Below are 21,667 nucleotides of genomic sequence, written 5' to 3'. Positions count from 1 at the left end.
AAGCTCTGCTTCCGGCTCTGTGCTGACAGCTCAGAGCCTGGGGCCTGCTTTGGATTCTGTGTCTCCCTTTCTCTCTCTGCCCCTCCCCTGCTCATACTCTGTCTCTGTCTCTCTCTCTCTCAAAAAAAAAACAAACATTAAAAAAATTAAAAAAAATAAAATGAAAATCAAACCATGCTACTCCCATGCACGGAACCCTCCAATAGTTTCCTATTATCCTTAGAATCAAGTCCAATCTTTAGCATGCCTCTCCTTACCTCTCCCATGTCATTCCCTACCACTCTCTCCTGCTTTCACTACACTCTAACTCCACTGGGCTTCTCAAACATTCCCAAATGTTTCCAGCCTCAAGGCCTTTGTCCATGCTGTTTCCACATCCTGAAATACTCTTCCTCTGCCCAACCACACTATTGCCTAGTTTATTTATTTTTTTTTAAATTTTTTTTTCAACGTTTATTTATTTTTGGGACAGAGAGAGACAGAGCATGAACGGGGGAGGGGCAGAGAGAGAGGGAGACACAGAATCGGAAACAGGCTCTAGGCTCTGAGCCGTTAGCCCAGAGCCTGACGCGGGGCTCGAACTCACGGACCGCGAGATCGTGACCTGGCTGAAGTCGGACGCTTAACCGACTGCGCCACCCAGGCGCCCCTCTATTGCCTAGTTTAAATCCTTTTCATTCTTCAGGGCTCAGTTTGTCAATTCCTCAAGGAAATCTACCTGGCCCTCCAAGATAGATACTTTCCCATCATAGAGCTCACCACAAATCATGGGAATTAATTATTTGACAGATTTACAACCTGTTTCTCCCTCTACTTTCATAAGGAAGAAGGATCAAATATCTTGTTCATCACTGTATCCTCTGTGCGTAGCACATAATAGATGTTCAAAACAATTTGTTGGATGAAAAACTTACCTCTTAACTCCAACTACCCTAGTGAGGTCAGGCTGAGGAGGGAAGGGCCAGGGGATAGCTGGGCCAGCCAGGCCCTTTCCAGCTATTTGACTTTGCCTTGCCTGCTGAGCCCTGGGGAAGACAGGGTGAGTGCCTGGCACCTTAGAGCAGGAAAGGCCTCTGATACCTCCCTTCTCCCTCTCAGGAATAAGTATTTCCTGACTTTCCAGGGAACAAATAAGCTAGTAAGCAGTATTCTGCTGCTCAGATGAGACTATGGGGTCATAGCCAGGCCTGAGTTCCCAAGTTCTTCTCCAAAGCTGGAGAGGTAGATGGGAGTAGCTGTGGAGCCGGGGAGGACAAAGGAAGAAAGCTAGGCTTTTAAAGCAATTCAGACAGGGCCGTTGTGTGTGTGTGCGTGTGTGTGTGTGTGTGTATGTGTGTGTGTGTGTGTGTGAGAGAGAGAGAGAGAGAGAGAGAGAGATTATCATTGTGAGTCTGTGTGTGAGTCCCTGCATGTCTCTGAAGGACATGGATGAGGCTGAAGGGAAAGGGAGTCTGTACCACATGATGCTGACAACTGCATGTAAATGTGTGTACATGAGTTCCAGTGCATGGGGGAGCCAGTTTCTGTGTGTACGTGTGTGTGTGTGATACTATGTCAATGAATACATGTGTGACTATGGTGACAGCAAGGGGGTTGGGAAGGAGGGAGGCAGGTAAGGGGGTAACAGAGAAAGGAAGGAAGGCAGGAAGCAAAGAGATAGCAGAGTCTACCCCAGCCAGTCAAGGGCCCTCAGAGATGAGCCAAGTTCTGCCAGAGATTTCCTTCTCCTTGTGCTTGCACTCCTAGTCACAACAACCTAAAGAACACCTCCTGTCTGCTCATAGCCCTCTTTAAAGTACCTGCTGGTTCCCTTCTGTTTTTCTCCCATCCAGGGGAGAAGAAGAAGGGTGGTTTCCCTAGTCCATGACCCCAGAGAGGTGGTCCCCAGTGGGTAGATGGCTGAGTGAGGGGCTGGCCTGTTAGCTGTTCCAGAGAGTTTGAGTCAGAGAAAGGTGGCCACCAACAGGAGGGGTAATTCTATCAGAAGAAGGTGCTACCCCAGGTAGGTAGGTGAGAAGTAGAAACATCTTGACTTCACTCTACTCCTCTCCTAACCCTTGCAGGTGCTTCCCATTGACTGAACCCAATGGGAAGCCAGAGGGCAAGGGAGACCAAGTGATACTGTCCCTAAGGATCAGCTGCCTCCTGCCCACCTAGGATAAAGAGCAGGGTAGAGAGCAGGAAAGAATGAAGCTGGGGGAGGGGTTGTGGGGAAAAATCGAGTTAATTAAGGAAGGTTCTCTGGAAAAAGTGAACTTCAAGGGAGAGGTTAGGGAATCCAGCCTCTGAGGCCTAGCAGCCAGGTTCAGATTGGGTGGGCTGAAGAGAAACTAAAGGATGTGGGCCTCAGCTTTATCCCTGGGCAAGGTTTCCTAGAGGTCAATAAATGAGACAATGAAGTTATAGTTTTCCTGAAGAAAGTTCTGGTCACTTTGCAGAGTGGGGGACATCCAGCAAGGTAGGTGGCACTGTGAAATTGGGTGGGAAGCTCCTTCCATCAGGGTAGGCTGTGCCTTGACTTTTCCTGAGATACAAACATTCTGGAGTCATTGAATCAGATCATCCAAGTGGGGACTGCTGGGCTCCATAGGGATTGCTCTCTCTCTCTCTCTCTCTCTCTCTGTGAATAAGAACATCTTCTAGAGGTCTTAGCAAAACCCTGCAATGCCAGCCAGAGAGTGGAGCACATGGTGGGGATACAGATGCAGCAAGTACATTCAGTTTCTCTTTACTGCCCTGGCACTAAAGTCATTTCTGAGCCACTCCATTCTCCTCCTCACTGACTTCTTCCCTCTATACCTTCAGGGGAAATTCAGGGCCTCTCTTGGCAAAACACTCTGTGAAGTCTCAGATGTTACATAGTGACAGAAGAAGAGGAGCTGGACTGCATATGCCAGCTGCATAGATTGGGGTAGGACATTAAAGAAAAGTGAGGGATATTCAAATACTAAAACAGTTGCCCATGAGAGAGTGTAGGAGCATATGCCTGGAGGACGTGGCCTGGTGCTATGGAGTTAGCACAGAAAAAGGACTCAGGAAACTTGAGTTCTAGTACTGGGTTTGCCACTAACTCTGATCTTCAGAAAGTACATCCTGGTCTTTGAGCCTCAGTTTTCCCATTTATAACGGTGAGATCACCAGGTGGGCCTCAAATGGGTTTTATAAAGAAGAAAGCATAAAGTGAATCAGGAAGTATTTCTAAAATTATAAATCACCAGGTGAACCTGAAGTATGGCTAAAAAAAAAAAAACAGTAATAATGCTGACAGAAGCTCCCAGTGTCTCTCTTGGTAGGGAAACATGTTTGTTGACTACATGAATGAATGTCTCTATATGGAAACACATTTCCATGTATAACTAAACCTGAAATATGCAGAAACTTGAACATTGCGTAGGGCACCTTTGGATCCAGAACATATACACAGGTCTGAATGCTTGGGTGAAATGGTCTATGAGGGCTGCAGTGTCTGGGCAGAAAACAGCCTGGAGAAGTGATATGCAGCCTGCTTAGAGCCAGCCCTAAAGATACACACTTGTCTTCACTTCTAGTGAAAACTTAGTTCCTCTAGACGAAGCCAAGCTTTGGCTTCACAACAAATGCCATCTTGCCTAACCCACTCTTCTTTCAGCTTGTCTTTGAGTCTGTCTGAGAAACGCATTACTCACTATGATTTGAGGCTTTGCCTGGGTTTGGGGGAAAGAGTTTAGATGGGAAAATGAAAGAGATCTCATAATCAAAAGAACATTGGAATAGGAAGTCAAAATTCCCTTCTGTTCCTGGTCCACCATGGGACCCAATGTAAGTTCCTTGCCCTCTTTGGGCACTTGCATCTGAAGCTAGTAGAAGTGTCTAAAGGTTGCATGAGCTGGGACTGCCCTTTCTATCCTGGCATAGAATATTTTGGAGAAAGAGATGCCAGGGGAAAACCAGGAGCTCTAACAAACTGTCTTAAAAACTACAGACAGTCTGCTTGAGATATGTACTTTAGAAGCAGTGGTTGGGGAACAGCACTGTACACAATATGCTCTTCCTTTTCAGAGGGTTGAAAGATATCAGAGACCTCCAAAGAGAAGGTATGAGTAAGAGCAGGGAGCTGATTGCAGGATGAGTCCCAGGCTATATGAGCCCACTGGCCCCCCATGAGAGGAATGGCAAGGTTCAGCTCCTTGCTCTGGCTACCGCTAGGCCAGAACTGGGGTTTTATCTATTTTAGAGATGGGGATACTGAAGCACAGTAAGGTGAGAAAAATTGCCTGATAGCCTTCAGCTACTAGGCAACAGAATCAGAATACACACTCAGGTAGTGAAATTCCAGAGCCTGTGTGCTTGCTTCCACACCTCTTGCCATCATACTGGACAGTATGCTAAGGGCTCTCAGAAAATAAGTAATCAAGCTTCTACTCTGTGCCAGGCATTGCTTTAAGCACTTAACAAGACAAAATCCCTTCCCTGATGGACTTCAAATCTAGTGCAGGTAGATGGACAGTAAACCAGTGAATGGTTAATGCGGTGTTAAGTTGTGGTAAGTGCTTTCATGAAAAGTGAAGCAGGGTCATGTGCTGGAGAGTGATGCATGTGCTGTTTTAAACAGGATGGTCCCAGGGGCGTCTGGGTGGCTCAGTCAGTTGGGCGTCCGACTCTTGATTTCAGCTCAGGTCATGATCCCAGGGTTGTGGGATCGAGCCCTGGGTTGGGCTCCATGCTGAGCATGGAGCCTGCTTGGGATTCTCTCTCTTTCTCTCTGTCTCTCTCTCTGCCCCTCTTCCCCATTCACCATCTCTCTTCAATAAACAAGCAAACAAACAAGATGGTCCCAGATGGCCTCATGAATAGCTAACACTTTTATCTTTTTTCTATGAAGTATGATTTACATAGAATACAGTACACTAATCCCACATATGGACAGTCAATTGCTCCAACATCATTTACTGAAAAGGCTGCCCTTTCCTCCATTGAATCACAATGAGGGCCTTTTTTTGTAAGTCAGTGACCATATGTGTGAGTCCATTTCTGGCTTGAGGTGATCTTTGAGCTGAAACATGAATGAAATAAGAAAGTCAGCCACAGTGCTAAGGGAGACAGAATATCCCACGGCCTGAACTAGGGTGAGGCAGTTGCCTTTGGCTAAAATTTACAGGATCACACACACACACACACACACACACACACACACACACACAAACCCTCAGAAATTTTGATGTATTTTAGCCTAACATTTTAAAAATATTTTTAAAAATTTTTTTAATTTATTTTGAGGGGGGAGAGAGGGAGAGAGAGAGAGAGAGAGAGAGAGAGAGAATCCCAAGTAGGCTCTGCACTGTCAGCACAACCCTGCTGCATATAGTGCTGAAGGACCAGAGAGGGAGCAGCCAGGACAAAAGGCCTAAGCAGTTGGGCCTGAATTAAGGGAGGTGCATATCAGAGGTGCATAAGGGAGGTGCATATCAGAGAAAGCATCCCATAAGAGGTGACATTTGACCTAGTCTTGAAGGAAAGCTAGGAGCTTCCTTGCAGTCTGGGGTGGAGTACAGCATGGGCAGAGCACAGTGTGAGCAAAGGGATGCTGGCCTGAAAGAGCCTGGAATTTGAGAGAAATCAAGGGTAATCTGGTGTGGCTGGGTCCTGCCCAAAGTAGGGAAGGAGAGAGGGTGAGAGAGGCAGCTGGAAAGATATTCTGAGACCAGATGGTGAATGGTTTGTAACTCCAGCCTAGTTATGGGTTTGGTTTCGAAGGTAAGCAAAGGACATAGATGCATTTTCTTAGTGGGGGGTAGTTAGGACATGCAGTGCTTTGGAAGATGTTACAATCTCTATGCCATGGAATTTAGGGCTGGAAGAGAGTTAATGGACCATCTAGGATAGTGGTTCTCAGCTCTGCCTACACATTGGAATCACGTGGGAAACACTTCACAGTTGGACTGCGAGAGTTAGCCAAATAACCCAGGTTGTTTAGAGAGTCTAGGTGTTCCTGGGCTTGAATAACAGATGTGATGCTAAAAACCAGCTTTCAAATCAAACATGGGCACACCCAGTTATGCTTCAAGTGCAGGAGTGAGAGGGGTGAAGTGGCATTTGACTTCAAGGAATCCCACAGTAAGCCCTTTCCTGGAACAAAGTTACCTCCTAAGTGTATTTTATAGGTGGCAATGAGGAGAGGGACAAAGGAGGGAGAGAAAGGAAAGAAATGTAAGGACATCTCATCCATCCTCCAAATGGATATTCCTGTGGGTATGAATGGTTGGTTTTTGTGTTGTACTTTGGCAGTCCATGTGTGGGTATGCTTTTTCTTAGAGAGAAGACATTTCTGGGGTCATTGACTTGGGGAAGAAGCAGATCCGGATACAGAAACCTGAACTGTGGGGGAACCTGGGTGGCTCTTTCGGTTAAGTGGCCGATTTCTGCTCAGGTTATGATCTCACTGTTCATGAGTTCAAGCCCCACATCGGGCACTGCACTGACAGTGGAAGCCTGTTTGGTATTCCCTCTCTCTCCCTTTCTATCTGCCCCTCCCCCACTTGTGCTCTCCCTCTCTCAAAATAAGTAAATAAACTTAAAAAAAAGGAAACCCAAACTGTGAGAAGTGGCCATTTGGCAGGACAGAACCTCTTCAGCCTGCTGGAGCACTGGACTACATACAGGTTTCTGGGTGGCATCTACACTGTGGTAGCAGATCAGAAGCTGAGGTGGGACTGGCATGGGCCTCATGGATAGGTTCTGTTGTAAGCTTGATAATGTACTTTTATGTCATTTCCCTGCTATTATCCATGCGCCTATAGGAAAGCTTTGGCTGTATAATTCCACACTGAAGGCAAGGAATGAAGGGAAATGACCTAGGTCCTTCCCCAGGCCAGAGCATTAAATGGGTCCTGCCTGTGTTTGTATGGAGTCCCAGAAGAGGGGAGATAGCAGAAATTACTGAGAGACCACCAAGGTGGGTCTCCCTTCACTTTAGTTAACCATGAGCCAGTTAAGCTGTCTTTTGTTAAGAATGCCAAGGATGCAGCAGTGGGGGACAGGTCTCATTTTGCAAACACACCACCACATACTTTGTTAAAATGCACCCCGCCCCCACTGGAGACCAAACACTGCTCACAATAAGCAAGGAAAGCTTCTGCAGACAACTGGGCTGAAGGAAAAAGAGGCCAAGTGTCAACAGCAAAGCATACACAACACACATTACAGACACCCCCAAAAGAGCCAGGCTCTGGAGAACAGAGGATACTGCACTTCGGGACACTACAGAACCTCTTCTTGCTCTTTAAGAGCAAGAGAGGTAGCTGACTTTCCTAACACGAAGAAGACACAGAAAGTCAGTCAAAGTGAGGAGACGGAGAAATATTTCCCAAATGAAAGAACAGGACCAAATCACAGCATGAAATCAAAGCAAAATGGATATTAGTAATATTCCTGATAGAGAATTTAAAGTAATGATCAAAAAGGTGCTCACTGGACTTGAGAAGAGTGGAGAACAGCAGTGAGACCCTTAACATGGAGATAAAAAGAAAAAGAACCAACTAGAAATCAAGAACACAGTAAATGAAATACTACTTTTTAAAAAATGCTTATTATTTCTTTTGAGAGAGAGAGAGAGAGAGAGAGAGAGAGAGAGAGAGAGAGAGAGAGAATCCCAAGCAGGCTTTGCACTGTCTGTGCAGAGCTCAATCCCATGAACCATGAGATCGTGACCTGAGCTGAAATCAAGAGTCAGACGCTTAACTGACTGAGCCACCCAGGTGACCCAAGGCTCCATTTTCACATCAGGCCTTCAAAGCTCTGGAAAAGATCCCTGCCCCTGGAAATGAAATTATATCCAGCTCTGTGAAAGGGCTACTATGAAGCCACAGATAAAGTAAGGCTTCATACAGTAAGAAAAGGGGAGGCAAGAAAGAGATCACTGGTCATTTTTAAATTAATAAACAAGGATACATTTCAAAGTCAAAATCAAAGCTCGTGTAAATTCACTAAGAAAGAACCCAGCACCTCAGAGCAGTTCTGAATTGTGAGCATGTAGTGGTCATTCTCAGATTTCCAGGGCTACCTCTGCACTTTCCTCTGGCATTAAAGCCTTGTGGTCGCACAGGGACCAGGCACCTTATGGAATACTACACTTGTACCAGAAAAACACACAAGAGTCTCCCACTCTAGAGTGCTACTCAGCCACTGAACCACAGGACCACTTCTCTCCTCAATATCCACTTTGTTTCTTTGTTTTGCACCTTCTATCCACAAGCACAGCATCATTTCTACTTCTGCCTTCTGGTGGCCTGTCCAATGCTGTGGTGGCAAAGCTTTCCCTAGTGTCTTTTCCTGACCTCAATGGGTGATCCAGGTAAAATGGTTGGTTTGCACCTCTTCCTTCAGATGATATTCCCAGTCATCTGCTCAAAAGCATAGGCCAAGCTCCACTGAGGCCATACCCAAGCAAAGTGCTGGAGACTCTGAGGAACTGAGTCATAGTTCTTGCCTTCCAATGTTCCACAGTTAATTGAGAACAGAGCACACCAAAAGGTGATGAAAATGCAGTATTGTCAGTGCCATTTAAGTAAATACAGGGGGGATTCTAGGGAAGATGGCAGCGTAGGAGGACGCTGGGCTCACCGCGCATCCTGCTGATCACTTAGATTCCACCTACACCTGCCTAAATAACCCAGAAAACCGCCAGAATACTAGCAGAATGGAGTCTCCAGAGCCAAGCGCAGACGAAAGGCCCACGGAAGACGGTAGGAAGCGCGGCAAGGCGGTGCATGCTCCACAGACTGGTGGGAGGGAGCCCGGGCGGAGGGGCAGCCCACCGGTCAAGCAGAGCCCTGGAGTCTGGCTTGCAAAAGTGGAGGGGCCGGACGGAGTGTGTTCTGACAGCAAGCGGGACTTGACATCTGGAAGGTTATAAGCTAACAGCTCTGCTCAGAGAACGGAGAACGGGAGAGCTGGAGGACAACGGGAGGGAGAGTTGCTTAGCCCCCAGATGACAGAGCTCAGTTTGGCTTAGATTCCACCTACACCTGCCTAAATAACCCAGAAAACCGCCAGAAAACTAGCAGAATGGAGTCTCCGTAGTCCAGAGACTACGACAGGCCTCAGTTTGGGAACAAAGGTGCTCGCCAGCGCCATCTCCCTTGCCTATCCCCCAGTCAAAATCCCAAAGGGAACCAGTTCCTGCCAGGGAACTTGCTTGCTCCACTCAAACACCCAATGCTGTGCTTCTGCAGAGCCACCCCTCTGGTGGTGGGTCTGACTCCCTCCCGCTGCCACAGGGCCCCTCCTGAAGTGGATCACCTAAGGAGAAGCGAGCTAAGCCAGCCCCTCCTGCCCCCGTGCACCTTGCCTACCCACCCCAGCTAATACGCCAGATCCCCAGCATCACAAGCCTGGCAGTGTGCCATTAGCCCAGACGGGCCACGCCACCCCACAGTGAATCCTGCCCGTAGGAGAGGGGAAGAGAAGGCACACACCAGTCTGACTGTGGCCCCAGCGGTGGGCTGGGGGCAGACATCAGGTCTGACTGCAGCCCTGCCCACCAACTCCAGTTATACACCACAGCACAGGGGAAGTTCTCTGCAGATCTGCACCACTCCAGGGACTATCCAAAATGACCAAACAGAAGAATTCCCCTCAAAAGAATCTCCAGGAAATAACAACAGCTAATGAACTGCTCAAAAAGGATTTAAATAATATAACAGAAAGTGAATTTAGAATAATAGTCATAAAATTAATCGCTGGGCTTGAAAACAGTATACAGGACAGCAGAGAATCTATTGCTACAGAGATCAAGGGACTAACGAATAGTCAGGAGGAGCTGAAAAACGCTATAAACGAGATGCAAAATAAAATGGAAATGACCACGGCTTGGATTGAAGAGGCGGAGGAGAGAATAGGTGAACTAGAAGATAAAATTATGGAAAAAGAGGAAGCTGAGAAAAAGAGAGATAAAAAAAAATCCAGGAGTATGAGGGGAAAATTAGAGAACTAAGTGATACACTAAAAAGAAATAATATACGCATAATTGGTATCCCAGAGGAGGAAGAGAGAGGGAAAGGTGCTGAAGGGGTACTTGAAGAGATAATAGCTGAGAACTTCCCTGAACTGGGGAAGGAAAAAGGCATTGAAATCCAAGAGGCACAGAGAACTCCCTTCAGACGTAACTTGAATCGATCTTCTGCACGACATATCATAGTGAAACTGGCAAAATACAAGGATAAAGAGAAAATTCTGAAAGCAGCAAGGGATAAACGTGCTCTAACATATAAAGGGAGACCTATAAGACTCGTGACAGATCTCTCTTCTGAAACTGGGCAGGCCAGAAAGGAATGGCAGGAGATCTTCAATGTGATGAACAGAAAAATATGCAGCCGAGAATCCTTTATCCAGCAAGTCTGTCATTTAGAATAGAAGGAGAGATAAAGGTCTTCCCAAACAAACAAAAACTGAAGGAATTCATCACCACCAAACCAGCCCTACAAGAGATCCTAAGGGGGATCCTGTGAGACAAAGTACCAGAGACATCGCTACAAGCATAAAACATACAGACATCACAATGACTCTAAACCCATATCTTTCTATAATAACACTGAATGTAAAGTAAATACAGGGACACTTACTCCACACTGGGATTGAGGAGGAAGACCAAGGAAGATTTGCAGGAAGAAGTGAAATCTGGCTTAAGATCTGAAGAAGAAATTATAGTTAACTAAGGAAAACAAATGGCATTCCAGGCAAAAGGACCTGCATGTTCAAAGTCTAGGAACAAAATGAAAGCATGACATGTTCCAGGAACTGCAAGAGGATGAATGTGGCCAGAGCAAAGAACGTAAGGGAATGTAGTGATGGGCGATAAGGTACATGGGCAGGGATATGTTGTGGAGAGCCTGGTATATCATGCCAGGAATCTGTGATTTTATTCTGAAGGCCTGAGGGAGATATTGAAGAAATAACCTCATGGACCCTCCTGTGGCAGAGAGGGTCAGTTGTCTAACTAGCCCTGTGCCCTTGAGAGTTGCACACCCAGCTCACTTGGCAGAATGGCCTAGAGATGAAACACCTGGGCTCTGGAGCCAAACTCCCTGGGTTGGAAATCCTGTTCTGCCTTGGACAAGTTCCTAAACCTCTCTAGACCTCAGTTTCTTTATCTGTAAAATGGGGATAATTATAGTACCAATCTTGGAGTGCAGTTATGAGGATTAAATGAAATAATACATATAACGTATCAGGCGCCTAGAAAGTACTTAATACATAGTAGCTATTATGCCTTATTACACACAAAACTCTCACTATATGCTAGGCACTGTTCTAATAAGTAACTAAGTATTAACTCGTTTAACCCTCACAACAACTCTATGATGGCTGGCTAGAAAGAGCTACAAAAACCTCTTAAATAAGACTGACAAGGCCAGTAATCAGCTCAACCTGGACAGAGTTCCCATAAACACAGTGGGACTGGGGCAGTGTGACACTCCCCTCAAAACACAAGTTTCTGGCTGGACTGGAGTGATTGATACGTGTGTGTGTGTGTGTGTATGTGTGTGTGTTGGGGGAGTGACAGTGAGAGACTGTGCCCTGTATCAGGCCAATCCCCTCCAGCTGCGGAGCCAGCTTGGCCTGTGGGTAGAAGAGTGGCTGTGGAAGGGTCTTGTATGAAGACTTGCCTCCAGCAAGAGACCCCTCCTCACATGGGCCCGGCCTGAATGAGGGGTAAATGCATACCCCTAGCCCTGTCCCCTGCCAATGTGGTCTGTTTAGAAGGCCTGGCCTGGGAGCTGTCTGGACCAACACCTCATTTCAGCCTGGAGATCACTGCCCTCCCAACTCTTTCCTCTCCACAGCCCCCAGATGGTTAGAGGACCAGGTCCGGTCCCTTCTTTCTCCCAAACGGTCTGTCATCTTTCCTTATAGGGAAAGTACCTGAGGACAGACATTCCCATGACCCTGCAAGGGGCATACAGAGCAGCACCCCACATATGCCCTATCACCTCTGTTGACGGGGCTGACCATGTGTGTGATTCACCCCTGGGGGAGGACTATAGGGTGGTCAATGGGTGAGACCAGTCTTGGGTCTCCAGCATTCCTTCAGCCCCACAAGCTTTGGGACAAGCAGTTCATCTAGTACTCATGTTTTGAAGGGCGGCAAGTGCCTGCATGCCTCTACCCTTGCGCTGTGACTGGTGTGCCCATCACACACCCTGATTCCAGCAGAGGCTGTGTCACTAAGACACACTACAACCCAGAGTTGCATAAACAAGTAAATGATAAGGGGAAATGATGTGTGTTAGAGACTCCTATATGTTTGTGCAGGAGCCTGTGTGTCTTTGTGCCTAGAATTGTTTTTCTGTGCCACTGTGTGGACACATGCCTGTGTGCCCTGCATCTCCATGCACCACCATAACCAGCACATGCTAACACAGAACAATTTAAAGCCCATTCTACTGGAGCCATTAACACACTATACCCAGATGACTGGGTTACAATATATAATCACCATGATTTTATTACCAGGTAATGGACTTCTCCCTGAGCCTCCCTTCACCTGTGAATGCCTCTATAAGTCCCCACCATAGCCAGTGTCACTAATAGAGTGAGGTGAAGTAGTAAGTTGAAGATGTCCTTTTCTTTTTCTTTTTAAATAAACCATTAATGTGTATTTATTTCTTATTTATTTATTGCAGGGCCAAAAATTTTGCATCATCTGCATAAAATACAGCCATAATGCATCTTTTATGATTTTCAGTTTGGGTTTGTTTTCTTCTTTTCCCAGTTTTAATGAGAAAAAAAATTGACATATATCACTCTATAAGTTTAAGATGTACAGCATGATGGTTTGATTTACATGTATTGTGAAATGATTACCACAATAGGTCAGTTAACATCCATCAAATAATATAGATACAATAAAAAGAATAAAAAACAAAAAAAAGTTTTTCCTTCAATTAGAACTCTTAGGATTAACTCTCTTAACAACTTTTCTATGTATCATAGAGCAGTGTTAGCTATAGCCAGTGTGTTGTACATTACAAATTTGTACAATACAAACTTCTTGCAACTGGAAGTTTGTACATTTTGACCACCTTCTTTCATTTCCCCCTCCCCCCCACCCCCACCTCTGGTAACTGCAAGTCTGATCTCTTTTTCTGAGTTTGTTTGTTTTTGTTTTTTGTTTTTGTTTGTTTGTTTGTTTAGATTCCATGTATAAAGGAGATCATACAATATTTGTCTTTCTGGCTGACATGCTTCACTTAGGATAATTTCTTCAAGGTTCATTCATGTTTTCTCAAGTGATAGGATTTCTTCATTTTTTTATGGCTAAATGATGTTCTATTCTGGCTATATATGCCACAACTTCTTTATCCATTCATCCGTTGATGGACACTTAGGTTGTTTCCATGTCCTTGTAAACAAGGCTACTATGAACATGGGAGTGCAGGTACCTTTTTGATTTACTGTTTTTATTTCATTTAGATCTATTCCCAGAAATGGAATTGATGGATGATATGGCAGTTCTATTTTTAATTTTTGAGGCACTTCCATACTATTTTCCATAGTGGTGGCACCAATTTGCATTCCCATGAATAGTGCACAAGTGTTCCCTTTACTCAATATCCATGCCAGTATTTCTTGTCTTGCATTTTTGACAATGGCCATTCTAACAATCATGAGGTGATATGTCACTGTTGTTTTAATTTGCATTTCTCTAATGACTAGTGGTGTTGAGCACTGGTTCATGTACCTGCTAGCCTTCCTTATCTCTTTGAAAAAATGTGTTCAGGTCCATTGTTTAATTGGCTTGTTTGTTTTAGCAACTGAGTTCTACGAGTTCTTTATTTTCTTATTTAATTTAAAAATTTTAATTACAGGATAGTTAACATACAGTGTTATATTATTTTCAGGTGTACAATATAGTGATTCAACAAATCTATACTCGTGCTTTGTGTGAGTTTATATACTTTGCATATTAACCCCTTATCAGATATATGGTTTGCAAATATTTTTTTGCCATTCCATACGTTGTCTTCACTTTGTTGATGGTTTCTTTTGCTTGCAGAAGCTTTTTAGTTTGATGTAGTCCCATATGTTTATTTTTTGTTTGTGTTTTAGGTGTAATCACCAAAATATCATCACCAAGACCCATGTCACAGAGTTTTGTTTTCTTCTAGGACTTTCATGGTTTCAGATTTTACATTTACTTTTCTTATTTTTTATTTTTTTGGATTCTTTAATTTATTTTTTTAAATTTACATCCAAGTTAGTTAGCATATAGTGCAACAATGATTTCAGGAGTAGGTTCCTTAATGCCCCTTACCCATTTAGTCCATCCCTCCTCCCACAACCACTCCAATAACCCTCTATTTGTTCTCCATATTTAAGAGTCTCTTATGTTTTGTCCCCCTCCCTGTTTTTACATTATTTTTGCTTCCATTCCTTTATGTTCATCTGTTTTGTCTCTTAAAGTCCTCATATGAGTGAAGTCATATAATATTTGTCTTTCTCTGACTGACTAATTTCACTTAGTGTAATACCCTCTAGTTCCATCCACGTAGTTGCAAATGGCAAGATTTCATTCTTTTTGATTGCCAAGTAGTACTCCATTGTGTGTGTGTTTGTGTGTGTGTGTGTGTGTGTGTGTGTGTGTGTGTGTATCACATCTTCTTTATCCATTTGTCCAATGATGGACATTTGGGCTCTTTCCATACTTTGTATATTGTTGACAGTGCTGCTATAAATACAGGAGTGCATGTGTCCCTTGGAAACAGCAAACCTGTATCCCTTGGATAAATACCTAGCAGTGAAATTGCTGGGTTGTAGGGTAGTTCTATTTTAAATTTTTTGAGGAACCTCCATACTGTTTTCCAGAGTGGCTGCATCAGCTTGCATTCCCACAAGCAATGCCAAAGAGATCCTCTTTCTCTGCATCCTCACTGACACTATTCTTGCCTGAGTTGTTAATGTTAGCCATTCTCACAGGTGTAAGGTGATATCTCATTGTGGTTTTGATTTGTATTTTCCTGATGATGGGTGATGTTGAGCATTTTTTCATGTGTCGATTGGCCATCTGGATGTCTTCTTTGGAGAAGTGTCTATTCATGTCTTTTGCCCATTTCTTCACTGGATTATTTGTTTTTTGGGCGTTGAGTTTGATAAGTTCTTTATATATTTTGGATACTAACCCTTTATCTGATATGTCGTTTTCAAATATCTTCTCCCATTCTGTCGGTTGCCTTTTAGTTTTGCTGATTGTTTCCTTTGCTGTGCAGAAGCTTTTTATTTTGATGAGGTTCCAGTAGTTCATTTTTGCTTTTGTTTCCCTTGCCTCCAGAGACGTGTTGAGCAAGAAGTTGCTGTGGCCAAGATCAAAGAGGTTTTTGCCTGCTTTCTCCTCAAGGATTTTTATGGCTTCCTGTATTACATTGAGGTCTTTCAGCCATTTTGAGTTTATTTTTGAGTATGGTGTAAGAAAGCAGTCCAGGTTCGTTTTTCTGCATGTCGCTGTCCAGTTTTCCTAGCACCATTTGCTGAAGAGACTGTCTTTATTTCATTGGATATTCTTTCCTGCTTTGTCAAAGAGTAGTTGGCCATATGTTTGTGGGTCTATTTCTGGGTTCTCTATTCTGTTCCATTGATCTGAGTGTCTGTCTTTGTGCCAGTACCATACTGTCTTGATGATTACAGATTTGTAATCAGCTTGAAGTCTGGGATTGTGATGCCTCCTGCTTTGGTTTTCTTTTTCAAGATTTCTTTGGCTGTTCGGGGTCTTTTCTGGATTCATACAAATTTTAGAATTATTTGTTTTAGCTCTGTGAAGGATGCTGGTATTCTTTCGATAGGTATTGTATTGAGTATGTAGGTGGGTTTGGGTAGTATTGACATTTTAGCAATACTTGTTCTTCCTATCCAGGACCATGGACTATTTTTCCAGTTTTTTGTGTCTTCTTCCATTTTTTTTATAAGCTTTCTATAGTTTTCAGTGTATAGATTTTTTTCCTTCTTTGGTTAGATTTATTCCTAGGTATTTTATGGTTTTTGGTGCAATTGTAAATGGGATAGATTCCTTGATTTCTCTTTCTGTTGCTCCATTATTGGTGTATAGGAATGTAACTGATTTCTGTGCGTTGATTTTATATCCTGCCACTTTGCTGAATTCATGGATCAGTTCTAGCAGTTTTTTGGTGGAGTCTTTTGGGTTTTCCATATAGAGTATCTCCTGTGAAGAGTGAAAGTTTGACCTCTTCCTTGCTGATTTGGATGCCTTCTACTTCTTTGTGTTGTCTGATTGCTGAGGCTAAGACTTCCGATACTATGTTGAGTAACAGTGGCTAGAGTGGACTTCCCTGTCTTCTTCCTGACCTTAGGGGGAAAGCTCTCAGTTTTTCCCCATTGAGGATGATATTAGCCGTGGGTCTTTCATATATGGCTTTTATGATCTGGAGGTATGATCCTTCTATCCCTAGTTTCTTGAGGGTTTTTTTTATCAAGAAAGGATGCTGTATTCTGTCAAATGCTTTCTCTGCATCTATTGAGAGGATCATGTGGCTCTTGTCCCTTCTTTTATTGATGTGATGGATCATGGTAATTGTTCTGTGGATATTGAACCAGTCCTGCATCCCAGGTATAAATCCCACTTGGTTGTGTTGAATAATTTTCTTAATGCATTGTTATTTCTGACTGGCTAATATCTTATTGAGGATTTGCATCCATGTTCATCAGGGAAATTGGTCTATGGTTCTCCTTTTTAGTGAGGTCTTTGTCTGGTTTTGGAATCAAGAAAATGCTGGCTTCATAGAAAGAGTTTGGAAGTTTTCCTTCCATTTATATGTTTTGGAACAGCTTTAAGAGAATAGGTATCAACTTCCTTAAATGTTTGGTAGAATCTCCCTGGAAAGCCATCTGGCCCTGGACTCTTGTTTCTTGGGAGATTTTTGATTATTATTTTGATTTCTTTACTGGTTATGGGTCTGTTCAAACTTTCTATTTCTTTCTGTTTAAGTTTTGGTAGTTTATATGTTTCTAAGAATTTGTCCATTTCTTCCAGATTACCCATTTTATTGGCATATAATTGCTCATAATACTCTCTTATTTTTGTTTTTATGTCTGTTGTGTTGGTTGTGATCTCTCCTCTTTCATTCTTGACTTTATATATTTGGGCCCTTTCCTTTTTATTTTATTTATTTATTTATTTATTTATTTATTTATTTATTTATTTTTTAAAATTTTTTTTCAATGTTTATTTATTTTTGGGACAGAGAGAGACAGAGCATGAACGGGCGAGGGGCAGAGAGAGAGGGAGACACAGAATCGGAAACAGGCTCCAGGCTCTGGGCCATCATCCCAGAGCCCGACGCGGGGCTCAAACTCACGGACCGCGAGATCGTGACCTGGCTGAAGCCGGACGCTTAACCAACTGCGCCACCCAGGCCCCCCTCCTTTTTATTTTTGATCAAAGTGGCTAGTGGTTTATCATTTTTTTTTAATTCTTTCAAAGAACCAGCTTCTGGTTTCATTGATCTGTTCTACTGTTTAGTTTTGTTTTTTCTTTTCTTTCTTTTCTTTCTTTCTTTCTTTCTTTTTTTTTTTTTTTTTTTTGGTTTTGATAGCATTGATTTCTGCTCTAGTCTTTATTATTTCCTGTCTTCTGTTGGTTTGGCGTTTTATTTGCTGTTCTTTTTCCAGGTCTTTAAGGTGTAAGGTTAGGTTGTGTATCTGAGACCTTTCTTCCTGCTTTCGGAAGGACTGGCTTGCTATATACTTCCCTCTTATGACCACCTTTGCTACGTCCCAGAGGTTTTGGGTTGTGGTGCTATCATTTTCATTGGCTTCCATATACTTTTTAATTTCTTCTTTAACTTCTTGGTTAGCCCATTCATTCTTTAGTAGGATGTTCTTTAGTATCCAAGTATCTGTTATCTTTCCAATTTTGTTCTTGTGGTTGATTTCAAGTTTCATAGCGTTGTGGTCTGAAAATATGCATGGTATGATCTCAATCTTTTTGTACTTGTTGAGGGCTGATTTGTGTCCCAGTATGTGATTTTTCTGGAGAATGTTCCATGTGCACTGGAGAAGAATGTAAATTCTGTTGCTTTAGGATGAAATGTTCTGAATATATCTGTTAAGTCCATCTCGCCCAGTGTGTCATTCAAAGCCATTGTTTCTTTTTGATTTTCTGTTTAGATGATCTGTCCATTGTTGTAAGTGGGGTGTTGAAGTCCTTTACCATTATGGTATTATAATAAATGAGTTTCTTTATTTTTGTGCTATATATATATATATATATGGGTACTTTCACATTTGGAGCATAAGTGTTTACAGTTGTTAGGTCTTCTTAGTGGATAGACCCCTTAATTATTATATAATGCCCTTCTTCATCTCTTGATAGTCTTTACTTTAAATTCTAGATTGTCTGATATAAGTATGGCTACTCCGGCTTTCTTTTGTTGGCCATTAGCATGGTAGATGGTTCTCCATCCCCTTACTTTCAATTTGAAGGTGTCTTTAGGTCTAAAGTGGGTCTCTTGTAAACAGCATATAGATGGATCTTGTTTTCTTATCCATTCTGTTACCCTATGTCTTTTGATTGGACCATTTAGCCATTGACGTGTAGAGTGAGTACTGAAAGATATGAATTTATTGCCATTATTGTATAGTTTGAGTTTCTGGTGACGTTCTCTGGTCCTTTCTAGTGTTTGTTGCTTTTAGTCTTTTTTTTTTTTTTTCCATCTTTTCTCCCCTCAGAGAGTCCCTGTTAAAATGTCTTGCAGGGCTGGTTTCGTCATCATAAACTCCTTTCATTTTTGTTTGTCTGGGAAACTTTTAATCTCTCATTCTATAATCTATCCAGCCTTGCTGGAGAATTCTTGGCTACATATTTTTTTTCTGATTCAGCACATTGAATATATCCTGCCACTCCTTTCTGGCCTGCCACATTTCTGTGGATAGGTCTGCTGCAAACCTGATCTGTCTTCCCTTGTAGGTTAAGGACTTTTTTTTTCCCTTGCTGCTTTCATGATTCTTTCCTTGCCTGAGTATCTTGTGAATTTGACTATGATATGCCTTGTCGATGTTTGGTTTTTGTTTAATCTAATGGGAGTCCTCTGTGCTTCCTGGATTTAGATGTCTGTGTCTTTCCCTTGGTTATGAAAGTTTTCCACTATGATTTGCTCACATAACCCTTCTACCTCTTTTTATCTCTCTTCATCTTCTAGGACCCCTATGATTCTGATGTTGTTCCTTTTTAATGCGTCACTAATTTCTCTAATTCTTAAATCGTGCTCTTTCGCCTTAGTCTCCCTCTTTTTTCTGCTTCATCTTCTCTTTACATTTGTCTTCTATATCGCTGATTCGATGCTCTGCTTCATCCATTCTTGCCGAAATGGCATCCATTTGAGATTGCAGCTCAGTTATAACATTTTTTATTTCATCCTGACTAGATTTTACTTCTTTTATCTCCACAGAAAGGATTCTAATCTATTTTCGACCCCAGCTAGTATTTGTACTATCGTGATTCTAAATTCTGGTTCAGACATCTTGCTTGTATCTGTGTTGATTATGTCCCTGGCTGTCGTTTCTTCCTGCTCTTTCTTTTGGGGTGAGTTCCTTTGTTTTGTCATTTTGAAGGAAGAAAAGGAATTAACAAGGTAAAAAAGATTTAAATTAAAAAATTAAAAACACCACACACACACACACACACACACAAATCAAATAAATGATGTTAGATCTTAGGTGTGTTTTGATCTGGTTGTTGAAAGGAGCTTGATAGATTAGAGAAAAAAGGAGGGGAGAAAGGAAAACGTTTGAAAATTTGAAAAAATGGATACAATGAAATAGGATAAAATGAAATAATGGAAGTAAAATAGAATCTGAGAAAAAATTACAAGAAATTAAAAATATGTAGTAGAAAAACATTAAAGAAAAATATTTTAAAAAATTTTAATGTTTCTTATTTATTTTTGAAAGAGACAGAGTGTGAGTGGGGGAGGGGCAGAGAGAGAGGAGGACACAGAATCTGAATCAGGCTCTAGTCTCTGAGCTGTTAGCACAGAGCCTGATGTGGGGCTTGAACTCACATGCTGTGAGATCATGACCTGAGCTGAAGCTGGGAAGCTCAACCAACTGAGCCACCCAGGCACCCCAGAGAAATATTTTTAACAAAAAATACATTTTTTTCTCTTTCTGTATTCAAGAAAAAGAAAAGAAATGAAAAAGGAAAAAAGGGGGGAAAAAAAGAAAATTTAATAGAAGGATCAGCAAACATACTGAAATACAATTGAAATTACATCGTTTTCCCATAGAAGTCAAACTATGATGCATTTTATAGCCCGTGAACTAAGCAGAGGGAGAGACTTGTGGTGTTCCTGAAGAGCAAAGTTGGCCCAATTGGGCAGGGCTTAGTGTAACGGCTCCATTCTCTACTAGATGGTGCTGCTTAGCTTACTGGGGTGGATTGTTGTGGCTCTTGTAGGTGTGTATGGGCATGCGTGGGAGTGGTGAAAATGGTGTCACCCATCTACCCAGTGTCTAGTATTGGAACTCTGTTCTCCCTGATCAGCAATCACACACCTGTCTCTGGCTTCCATCCACTCCCCGTTTTTACACTGTCCATGACCAAGCCATCAGGTTACCAAGTGGCACCTCCCTCCTGAGTTTTATCTCAGATGTAGCTATGTATGTCCAAGGTTACTTTTCAGCTATACAATCAAATCTTAGAGATGCCTGGGTAGCTCAGTCAGTTAAATGTCTGACTCTTGGTTTCAGCTCAGGTCATGATTTCACAGTTCATGAGATCGAGCCCCATGTCTGCAGCTTTGATCCACTCATTTCTGAGGGACTGCGGCTTTGATCCACTCAGACAATGACCTCACCAAACAATGACTGGGTCCTGGATGCACCCAAGAATGTTCATGGGACCATGCTGCTTCCGATGCCCAGAGACTGTGGCTGGGTGCCCGCCAACACCAGGAAAAGTTCACACGATCATGTAGTGGCAGTGTTTCAGGGATTATGGAAAGTCACAACACCCATCTGGCACCAAGCATCACCCTTAACAATCTTGTTCCAGCACCAGCGAATGTGGTTGTTCTCTGGGGTCTGCTGGAACTGGGTGGCTGCATAGCCTCTACCAAATGTCCTTCCAGTAGGGGAACCACCTCTTCCCAAGTGGTCCTAGGATCCCCAGACCTACTTTGCTGCTGGGTATTCGCCCTTCCCACCAGAGCACCACCAGGTATCGAGCTCTGGGGTTTCAGACCCTGCACTCTCCCTGTTTATAGAGTCTTAATGGAATTTAAACCCTCTCCTTTCTCCCTTTTTAGTTCAGTCCCTGTGGCTGTTTCCACTTTTCCACTTTCTCTCCAGCTGCTTTTGGGGGAGTGCTTTTCCAGAACTCCCCCCCATCTCTGTCCTCTCTCTGCAAGCAAAAACATCTCCCTGCTCTCCGCAGCTTCTTTCTCCCCCAGTTCACCTCTCCGGTGCCATGTACCTGCTGAGTTCTGTGGTTCAGGTTGTACAGATTATTGTGTTAACCATTGAATACTTTTTCTAGGTGTGCAAGATGGTTTAGTGTTTATCTGGCTGTATTTCATGGGCATGAGACACAAAAAAAATTTCCTTGTTGTTCTGCCATCTTGGCTCCTCCCCTCAGATTTTACATTTAAGTCTTTAATCCATTTCAATTTAATTTTTGTGAGTG

The sequence above is a fragment of the Prionailurus bengalensis genome, chromosome X (genome assembly GCF_016509475.1).
Source record: "Prionailurus bengalensis isolate Pbe53 chromosome X, Fcat_Pben_1.1_paternal_pri, whole genome shotgun sequence".
In the NCBI taxonomy this organism is placed as follows: Eukaryota; Metazoa; Chordata; class Mammalia; order Carnivora; family Felidae; genus Prionailurus; species Prionailurus bengalensis.
Note: the sequence above shows the minus strand (reverse complement) of the source record.